The sequence below is a fragment of the Cervus canadensis genome, chromosome 1 (genome assembly GCF_019320065.1).
Source record: "Cervus canadensis isolate Bull #8, Minnesota chromosome 1, ASM1932006v1, whole genome shotgun sequence".
NCBI lineage: Eukaryota > Metazoa > Chordata > Mammalia > Artiodactyla > Cervidae > Cervus > Cervus canadensis.
The window spans coordinates 117,662,428-117,673,830 of NC_057386.1; positions in this window are offsets into that span (position 1 = coordinate 117,662,428).

The following is an 11,403-nucleotide window of genomic DNA, read 5'->3' on the forward strand; positions in this document are numbered from 1 at the left end:
ACCCTCTCCATTTCCCTTGCCCCGCCCAGTGGATGAGGAGGCAACCGACACAACAATATCTTTGTCTGTTCTCTCGCTCCAAAAAGATATCCTGGCCAGAAAACAGTCCGTTATTTACTTCTGCTAATAGCGCCCTTGCCCCACCCTTCTTCCTATAAAAAAAGTTCCATTTTGCACAACCCCTAGGAGTGCCCTTCTAGTCGCTAGATAAGATGCTGCCTGTGTGTGGCCATTAAGGCAGCGTTTCTCAGCATTGGCACTATTGACATTTGGGCCAGTTATTAATAATTCTCCATGATGTGGGGGCAGCCTGTGCAACAGCAGGAGCTGGTACCACCCCCAGGTCCGAAGGTGCAAGCACGGGCTCCAGTTGTAACTACCGCACAACATATAACTCCAAAACTGTGTGCCTGTCAACAGTGACAGCAATGATTTTACTCACAAATCTGCATTCTGGGAACAGAATGCTTGTTTGAGCCCCGGGGGTGGCTTGCAGGCCGAGGCCTGGGATCACCTGAAGCCTTGCTCACACTCCTGCATGGGGGCAGAGGAGAGCTGAACCTCTCTCTGCGTGTCTGTCGTTTCACACCTGGACTCTCCAGTATGGCAGCTTCTGGGTACTTGAACTTCACACCTGGTGGCTCAGGGCTGCAAAGGTGTGTGTTCTGAGGGGAGAGGGCCAGGAACAAGCTGATCACCTTTTCTGTCCTCGTCTCTGGAGTCACTCAGTGCCACTTCCACCTGGATTATAATTGTTAGAAGTGAGATGCTTCCAGAGGTGAAAGATGAGACTTTTCTTTTTGTGGAAAGAAAGTGAAAGTGAAGTCGCTCAGTCCTGTCCCACTTTTTGTGACCCCCTGGACTGTAGCCTACCAGGCTCCTCCCTCTATGGGTTTCTCCAGGCAAGAATACTGGAGTGGTTGCCATATCCTTCTCCAGGGGACCTTCCCAACCCAGGGATTGAACCCAGGTCTCCCGCATTGCGGGCAGACGCTTTACCCTCTGAGCCACCAGGGAGTGTTAACAAATTGCAGGGCTTCCCTGGTGGTGCAGTGGTAAAGAATGCACCTGCCAATGTAGGAGACACGGATTTGATCCATAGTCCAGGAAGATCCCACATGCTGTAGAGCAACTAAGCCCGTGGGTCACAAAACAGGGCCTGTGCTCTGGAGCCTAGGAGCTACAACTCCTGGAGCCCATGAGCCTAGAGCCCACATTGGGCAACAAGATAAGCCACCTCAACGAGAAGCCCACGCATGGCAACTAGAGAGTAGCCCTTGCTCGCCCCAACGAGAGAAAGTCTGGGCAACAGTGAAGTTGAGCCAAAAAATAAAATAAATAAACCAAATTTTAAAAAAAGAGTTTAAAAAATTGCACACCTGGGCCACCTCCCCACCCCTCGGCGCGCGGGGCTGCGAGCTACCCACCCGCTCCCTTTCGCTCCGCCCCCTGCCTCACTCGCCCAGGCTCCTCCGCCTCCCGTTCCCCCTCCGGGCCCGCTGCCGCCTCCCGGCCCTCTTGGCCGGGCAGCTCCCTTCTCAACAGGCCTTGCCCATCCCACTGGGTTGGCGCCGGTCCCGGCCTCCTGGTTCTCCTGGGCTGCCGCCTCCCCTCCCTCTGAACCATTCTCTGATGACAGCCGACGGGCGATCAGCCTGGTCCATCTAGCCCAGCCCTCCGCCTATGGGCCGCACTGGAGAGAACCCCTTCCAGGTTGAGGAGTTATTTTTTGTCGGCCTCATTAAATAGATGGGTTTAACGCTGAAGAGGACAAGTTCACGAGCCAGTTCTGGAAGCCAGGAAAGATTTTGGAAAGTCATGCAATGATGAATCCTTCTCCCTGCTGGTATTTAAAGCAAAGACATGGCGTTTCCAGTCTGTGGTCTGGATCAGCCTGCTTTCTTGGTATCTCTGCCTGCCAAGGCTTCAACTCCTACAATAAAGTTTTCCGTCAGGAAACCCACACCCATTGGCTCTACATTTTCTTTACCATCAGATCCCTTTAGAACCTCATCATGCCAATAACTGTTCCCTTAAATGTTATCCTTCATTGCCTTCTATCAGCCATTATATCCAGCATGTCTTTCCAGATCTTCACAATGGACCTGTGCCACTCTGAGTCTCCATCCATAATTCTGCCTCTCTCACTTTTCTGGAAATGTGGTATGCAAGAAAGAGCAGGCACATTACAGTCAGACATTCTGGATCAGGCAGACCTGTCTAGATCTGAAGTGACTGCATAGGCTTTAGCTGGTGAGTTAACCTCTCTAATCCTTAATTCCTCATCTCTATAATTGAAACAATCATATTCACCCAACAGCGTGGTTATGAAAAATAATAATGCTAAGTCCTTGGCACATAGTATTAAAAGGATGTCAGTTTTCATCTTTCTTTTGTACGTTTAACCATTTCCTTGAAATTGAAAGGTGAACTTCTTTCACCAAAATCTCCCTTGTTATTCTCATTTACTCTTTTTTCCCCATCAACTCTCTCTTCTTTGAGGCTCCCCCTCAAATATCCAGCTCCACAGTAAGTGCTCACTGAAAAGTTCTAAAGTCTTAAGTCACTTGTATGTTTTAATATTAGTCATCTAATTTGAACAAATACAAGGCTAAAAAAAAAAAAAAAAATTCCAGGCCTGTTTCAAAACCATCTCAGGCAAGGAGTAATTACAAGAACCTAGACACAGTCACTGCTATATGGCGAGGGCTGCCTGACCAAAACTCTGGCCCTCGAGAGAGGAATACAGCTGTTCCTTGGCCTTCTGCTGAAGGGAGGTGGGGAATTAACATGTCGGCCTCTTCCCATTTCCTGCTGGTGTCTGCATTGGCTGAGCCCATCTGAATCAGACAAGGGAGCTGGTGGATACAGCCCATGCAGGCTCCTGGGCACCCAGGGCACAGAAGTGGTGGGGCAGGGAGTGCTTCTGAAGGGGCCAAAACAAGACGCCCAGCATGGAATACACCCTGGTGGTCAGTTTTCTTAGAGCTGTCTCCATTAAGACTAAACAACCTGCTATTCCATCCAGAAAAGACCAAGGGGCTTGCCATTCTTGACGGCTGCGAGGTCTGCTGTGCTACATACAGCAGAAGGGCTGATGGTAATCCTTTCATTCGCCAGGCGCTAACTGCAGGGTGCTCCACACGTGCTGTGTGGACCGCACCTCACTGAGCCCCCACCACTCCCCAGAAGGTCCGTCTTGTTATCTCCATTTTACAGAGAAGGAAACTAGAATGCAGAAGAGACTTGAGTCACTTGCCTAAGGTTCTAGCCCCCCACAGCAAGCAGAGAACCCAGAGTCCAGGACTGGTCTGATTCTGAAGACTATACCAAAGCCATCATGTTTCCACTGCCTGTGGGAACAAAGCAGGACAGGCTGCCAGCGAGAAGGTAGCAATTTTCAGCCTCTTGTCTCCCAGTTATATTTTCAACTCGACGCAGTGCTTTTTTAAAAAATGGCTCTTATGATGTTGGATTTCTTCGTTGCTGGGACAAAAATCAATTGCTCTTATAGCTGATCAAGGACCTGCACATCCTCATCTGATCATGGAAAATCTTTTTTTTTTTAATTATTATTTTTATTTTGGCTGTGCGGGGTCTTTGCTGCTGCTAGGGCTTTTCTCTAGTTGCAGCGAGCTGGGGCTACCCTCTAGTTGCAGTGCACGGGCTTCTCCTTGCTCTGGCTTCTCTCGTTGCAGAGCACAGGCTCCAGGGCATGCAGGCTTCAGGAGTTGTGGCTCAGGGGCTCAGGAGTTGCAGCTCCCAGGCTGTAGAGCACAGGGTCAGTAGTTGTGATGCACAGGCTTAGCTGCCCTGAGGCATTTGAGATCTTCCCCGATCAGGGACTGGATTGTGTTTCCTGCATTGGCAGGTGGATTATTTACCACTGAGCCACCAAGGAAACCCACGGGAAGTCTTAAAGGGGCTCCGTCTGCTCGCAGGCTTCAGCTTCCCTGGCCCAGGGCTACATAAACAAGGAGACCTGACGGCGCTGGCGTCAGACGATGGGAGTCTGTCTCTCTCCCTTCCTAACAGGCACCCTGGGTCCCCGCTGGCAGCTCCGCGTTTATCGGAAAAACAGGCCCAGATGCCCCATGAGCAGCAGTCCCTGCTCTTGGTTCTTGGGTACTTAGGATAAAAGTCATCTGGCCGCTGACGGTGTGGGGGCTGGAGGAAGCACCAGGTCGGTCCCCCTGGCAGCACTTTGCCTCTCTGTGTGGGTCTGGGTCTGAGCCTGGGAAAAGGCTTTGGGCAGCCCTTGCTCCAGTGCAGGAAGTGACACCTGTAAGGGTGTGGCGACATTTGGGAGGCCACGTGCTCCTGCATTTTCCCTTCATCCATGAGTATCATCCATGTTGGCAAATTTCAGACAGGGCCATAGAGGATGGAGCAGGAGGCAGGAAGTGCCCTCCAGACCTTCTCTTCTGGACCCCAGTGTGGACAGCTGGCCTCCTGGCCTGAAGGCTCTCTCACAGGGAGTCTTTCTCTCTGCTGATGACATTCACGTTTTGCCTTCACTATTTCGGTAGGGGCACTACATTGTTAGAGTCACATATCACCAGGGAGTTGCAGCTTAAGGCAGAGTCATGTTTTATAATAGGAAGGTCAAACTATTCATTTGATATAGTAAATCAGTGATTTGTTTTCCATCTTTAACAGGTTCCTTCCTGCCTTTCCTCCCCCTTCAACCACGTCACAGTTAGAAGGCTACCAAAAGGCAGGTCATCAGTAGATGACCTGAGGCAAGGGATAAATACACCGGAGGAAAATGGGTAGACAGATCACTCAGGGGAACCCTCTGGGTCTTTCAGGTGGCCACGGCGAAGTCCTGTTCCAGCAGGTGCATGTGCCCGAGAAGAACATGGTCCTGAGTCTGGCCTGGGCTTCGTGATCCTCCCGGTCTGACTGGGTTCCGACAGGATCCATCACTGCATGCGGTTGATCAGGTAATTGGAGAGGGCGCTGGCACTCGGGAAGGCCCGTCTCTGTCCCAGAACCACCATCTGTTTTCCTATCAGATGTCAAATCCCGTTTTCTGAGAGCAGACTTGGCTAGTGAAGCAAGATGATGTTCCTTCAAGGAGCTGTGCCCCTGTCTTTGTTTTGTATCTGCTACTCTGCTGAAGTCTGAAAGGTAGAGAATAGGCCTCACTCTGCTGAGGTGGCCAGAAGGGGAAAAGTCCAGGTCGTGTGGCAGCAGAGGGCAAGGTTTCAAGGCCCACGGGGTGATGGCCTGCTGATGGCCACTCCTGTTACCAGGTCATCTTTGAAAATCAGATACCAGGGAGAACCTGGGGTTCCAGCCTCCAGCCCTGCACCACCCTTCTCCCACTACGTGTCCTGAAAACTTTGTTCTGCTGTGACCTACTCAAAGGTTGGAAGCCCACACAAAAGGAAATTCTAGCTGTGATCGGTAATTCAAATCATTGGTATCGATTTCACAGAGATGAAACAAACAAATCTTTCACAAGAGACTCTGTACAAAGAATGGAGAATCCATTGTGTTTGGATTACTGAGCAAACCTGAGACTTACACCCTTTTCAGGGTGACCAGTTTTGTTTTTTTTTATCTTTGAAAATGCCTTTCTTAGAACTTCCCTGGTGGTCCAGTGGTTAAGAATCTGCCTTTCAATACAGAGGACACAAGCTTGATCCCTGGTCCAGTAAGATCCCACATGTTTTGGAGCAACTAAGCCCGTCTGCCACAACTATGAGCCCATGCACTACAACTATCGAAGCTGGTGCGCCCAGAGCCTGTGCTCCAAAGCAAGAGAAACCGCTGCAATGAGAGGCCTGCGCACTGCAGTAAAGAGTAGCGCCCACTTGTCGAAACTAGAGAAAGTCTGCTCACAACAACGAAGACCCAGTGCAGTCAAAAATAGATACATAAACAGATAAATTAAAAAAAAAAAAAAGCCTCTCTCTAAGGGCTCACGTATAGTACTCCAGTCCCATTCTGCAGAGCAGTTTAACTAAATGTGTTAGACATCTTAGAAGGTAGGACCTCCCTGGTGGTGCAGTGCCTAAGACTCTGCACTCCTAATGCAAGGGGCCCAGGTTCTATCCCTGGTCAGGGAATTATGCCCCACCTGCTGCAACAAAGATCGAAGATCTCGTATGACACAAATAAGATCCAGTGAAGCCAAGTAAATAAATAAATTTTTAAAAAAAAGAAGTCCTAGAAGGTGCCATAGTGTTGATGTGGCCATTCCACTAGAAGGTGTGGTCACAAGGAGTAATTAGATTTGATATTTGATACTAGGAGGTTCATCACAGCGGTGATTATAAAATGTTGAAAACAACTCATAAGGCTAACAATTGAAGCCTGGTCAGATAACCATGGTATGGGCATGCAGGAAATTCCAAAATAAAATTTATTTCTTAATATATATAGAGATGCTCCTAAATTTTAAAAAAATCAGGCTATAAAGCATTATATAGAGTATGACTCCATTTTTTGGTAAGAAATGCAGATGTATGTATGTGTCCGTGTGTGCTCAGTCGTGTCTGACTCTTTGTGACCCCATGGATTGTAACCTGCCAGGCTCCTTTGTCCATGGAATTTCCCAGGCAAGAATACTAGAGTGGGTTGCCATTTCCTCCTCCAGGGGACCTTCCCAACTCAGGGACTGAACCTGAGTCTCTTGCGTTGGCAGGTGGGTTCTTTACCACTGAGCCACCGGGGTAGCCCATGCATGTATATGCATGTACAAAAAGTGCAAAAGGGTATCCACCAAATATTCAGTAAGTGACAGATGATTGGATACCAGGTGTTCGTATTTTCTTCTTTTTGTCTGCAAATGTATACTATTTCTGCCATGAGATATATTATTTGTGTCATAACTGTATTTAGCTTTAAAAAAATGTTGGGAGACTTCCCTGATGGTTCAGTAGCTAAGATTGAGCTCCCAATGCAGGGGGCCCGGGTTCAATCCCTGGTCAGAGAACTAGATCTCACATCCTGCAACTAATGATCCTGCGTGCAGCTGAGACCTGACAGAGTTAAAAAAGAAAGAAAGGTGAGAGGAAGGACCCCATATAACCTTTCCTGATTGCTTGTGGCTCTCAAAGATGCTTGGATCCCTGTTGCAACAGGAGTTGCTCATAAGCGGGGTCTGGCACCCAGACTTTGCTCCCGAGGGCCCTGCAGGACGTGAAGCAGGTCCTGCCGTCAGCAGAGGGCGTCCTCCTGGCCTGTGTGAGGTGCCCACCATCCCTGCCTGATTCCCTGGAGAGCCCTAGGCCTGAGGCGGCTCAGATCAAGCTCTGTCCTGCCTGGTGGCTAGGCCTGCCCAAAAGGGGCGGAAAGGCTGGAGTAAAGGGGTTCCCGGAGGTAATTTGTGCAGGCACCAATTTGACTAGCTCCACGGTGCCCTCGAACATTGTTTGCGTCTGGTTCTTCCCCCTGGAAGTTTCTGGGGGCTGGAGAGCTGGCCAAGTGGCAGATGAACTGCGCAGTCTGCTTCCACCCCCTGCCCCCCGCCCTCTCCTGTGCTTCCACCCCACCTCCTCTGAAGGGCCCACGCCTCCAGCCCTGTCTCCTGTGTCCACAGGCAAAGTCCCTGGTAGAGCAGGACACGGTCCTGGCAGAAGTCACCCAGTCCCTCGTAGAGATGGAGCAGCCCACCTCCCAGATGTGGTGGGAAGGAGGCAGGAGGCCTTGGGGCGCGGGGGCCTCACAGAGGACAGGTCCTGAGGTCGCGGTGAGGGACTGAGTCTGAACACGCCGACTCTTCCCTCCCGGTTCTGCACACCTCAGAGAAAGCGCTTGACTCCTTGACATAAATGTGATCAACTCTTCTTGGAACTGCTTGGGCAGCTCTTCAAAACTGAAAAAGCTACCCCAAAAAAAAAAGAAAAAGAAAAGATACAATAAAAGAGGACTGAACTTTCTGTTTTATCAACCCGATGAATTTCCAGGTCCTAGACAACAGGCCTGACAGGGCCACATGGTCCCCAGCCTCAGCTATGTCCCCCCTGGACTGCCCACACATCAAGCACGCTAAAAGTAAGCAAAGGAATTAGCCAGAGGAGAAGCTTTACTTTCAGATGTGACGTTATTCCTCAAATGGCTCTTTCCGAGTGCTTCTAACACCAGGCATGGTGCCGTGCTGACCCCTGCCTGCTCCGGCTCTCCATGGGGCCTCCACCCCTTAGCTGAGAGGCCTTGGTTGGGGGGGGCAGTGTTGGGAGGGTGAAGGGGTGGAGGGGTGGGGGTGACCCAGGAACCCAGGGGGTTCCCAGTTTTGCGGCACTCTAATGCCAGGTATGAGGGCTGTAAGGGGATCACTTGCCCATACTCAGGGTAGGTCCTCGCAGCTCAATTCCCCCGAGTCCTGGCTGGCCTTGGTCCACTGTCCAGTTGGAAACAGAGCTGGCCGTGACCCCAAACGAAGCACAAGCCATTCCCACTCTGGGGATACTGCCAGTCATCTGGGAAGATGCCCGGAGTCTGTCCTTGACCAGACACCTGCTCACACCACACCACAAGCCGAGTCACCGTCCTGGCCACCACCGCCAACCCGCCACCCCCCTTGGTGCTGGACAGACACCGTACACCAGGCCGGGCCGCCTCACGGTCCAGCGGGACCTCGGGTCTCGGTTCTGAGCCATGGTTTCCACTCCTCCCTGTGAAACTGATGGTTCTTCCAAGCGTTCCGCCCTGAGGTCTGCCCTCCTCACCACGGCTCCTCGTCCTTAAAGTCTGCAGCTCTCGATATTGCCATGATTCAAGTGGTGGCCCTGTCCATGGCCTCCCGAGCGGCCGATAGTGCATTCAGGTGAGCACAGTTAAGATCGCGGGTTCTTCTGAATCATTTACAACAGATGCAAGACTCCCTCTCCTTCAACTCGCCCAACCTCCTGTAGACTAACAGCCTCCCTTTGTCACACACTCACCACACGTGACTTTCCTCTTCCTCCTTAGAACAACCCCAGGAGGGGTCCTAGTCCCTCCTCCATTTTGAAAATGTGAAACAGAAGTACAAGAAAGTGAAGTGACTTGTCAAGGTCACTCAGCTTGCAAGGAGCTCAGCTCAGATTCTCAGGGGGAACCTAGGTCCTTCTTTCCCTGGGTTGGGAAGATCCCCTGGAGGAGGGCATGGCAACCCACTCCAGTGTTCTTGCCTGAAGAATCCCATGGACAGAGGAGCTTGGCAGGCTACTATCCATAGGGTCGCAAACAGTTGGACATGTCTGAAGCAACTTAGCATGCACGCATGCACAGGTCATTCTTAGGGGCTTCCCTGGTGGCTCAGACGGTGAAGAACCTGTCTGCCGTTCAGGATGCCCTGGTTTGATCCCTTGGTCGGGAAGATCCCCTGGAGAAGAGAATGGCTAGCGACTCCAGTATTCCTGCCTGGAGAATCCCATGGACGGAGGAGCCTGGTGGGCTACAATCCATGGGGTCACAAAGAGTTGGACACCACTGAGCGACTGACACTTTCACTTTACTTTCAGGTCCTTCTTACACCAGGCCCAGCCTCCTAACCATGCCATGCCTCCTTCCCAAGTCTCAATCCCTTGGCCCCTGTCTCAGTACATCAGTTGCCTCCCCATATTTGAGTTTACACAAGATCCTGCCCGTGGGGTTGCAAAGAATCGGACACGACTGAGCACACACACACAAGATTCTACCAGTGCATTGGCCCACCCGTGTACAAGGAAGGCACAGACACAGTGACCCCCCCCCCCACCCCAAATCAGCCGCCTCACTCCTCCTCATGGTAAGGTCAGCAAAGGACCATGGTGTTATGGTGTGTGAGGACCAATGTCCATCTGCTCTGTAGTCAGAATGGTTGTTGGGGTGGGGGGAGAGGCGGGGGGCAGTATGCCACTACAGTTCCGAGAGCAGTACTCTCCCCATGGAGAAAGGTGGACACGCTCGCTCACTTGAGATCTGAGCTCTTCAAGGAGTGGGTGCCTGTGAGCCCAGGTGGTGGGCAGAGATAAGCCACTGGCTGTTGACCTGGTCTGCTAACCTCATGATTTGGGATGATGTGGCCAACAGTTGCCCGTTTCAGGTCAGTCCACGTGGGCAGGGGCCGTCCTCCCATGTGGTTCCACGTTGCAGACCTGGCCCCCCCCTCGAGGGAACCACTTTACTGGAGAGAGTGCCTGCCTCCAGGGCTACGGGCCTTCAGGGTACTGGGGAGTCATGGGGGGCTTGTGAAAGGGCTCTCCCAATACTCTTGCCCCAGTGGTCTGGGGAGGCAGGCCCAGGCTCTCCTCTACTACCTGCTGCTCATGGAAGGTAAAGTTAAATTCAAGCCCCCAAACGAATTGCTGTCACAACACCAGCCACACTGGCAAACAACGTTTTGCAAACTCTGACAAGGTTCTAGCAGCTTGTGTTCTTGCTTCCAGCCTTAGGAAGGAAGAGGATGTTTTGAAAAAGTAAATGCCTTGGTTGGTGGCCCAGTTTATCACATGGCTCTAGAATTTCTCTTGTGGCCTCTGAGGTTTCCCTTGCTTGTTAAGTCGTGCACTGAAGGGGTGGAAAGAGAAGCCGTGCTATGGGGTGACCCAGAGTCTCCCTCAGATACTGTGCTGCAAAGTGGGGAGGTCCCCTGGGAGTGGGGGACAGTGAACAGTGCCTGATGGATGTGAGACACAGAGATGCGGCCTCCAGTAGCCCCCTCATCCAGGGTCTCCTATTCCATGAAATAATTCCACTTATCGCTGTAAACTGTAACCTGCCTTTCGGCTGGGGGCTGGTGTAGGCCTTGGGGAATGTGTGGGAAAACAAACTGGTCCAGTTGCCATTATCAAAAGGCCCACATCTCAAGTGGGGGATGGTGGTGAGTGCCTGAGACCATGGTGGGTGATGTTGCGGGTGCTGAGGTAGGTGACGTGATAGGCACCGCTGGGGGTGGGGATCTGGGGGCTCAGAATGGGGGACTGGTTCCAGAAGAGGCAGTTGGGCCAGACCTGCAGGATGCCAACAGGCAAGGCAGCTTCAGAGGCAGCAGAAGTAGAGGCAGCAGCCCCGGGGGGCAGCCCAGTGTTTCTGGGTGCAGAGCACAGACAGTGGGAGGTGCTGGGTCATGTGAGGCCTCGGAGACCTTGGTTAGGAGTCTGCTATTAGTCCTAATCGTGACAAATGTGAGTTTAGGTAGTGGTGTGACACGTACTGACTTGAGTTTTCGCTTGTTTGGGGTTTTTTTGGTTGCACCACGCAGCATTCAGAATCTTACTTACCCGGCCAGGGATCAAACCCCCTGCATTGGGAGCACAGGATCTTAACCTCTGGACTGTCAGGGTATGAATATGAAATTTTATACGATATGAATTTTGAAAAGATCCTTCTGCTCTCCAAAGTTCACCAGGATGAAGAAGGATTAGAGCTAGTTTCTCAATGCTGCATAGGACTCCCAAAAGAACCACTTTCAAAATTAAAATGAAA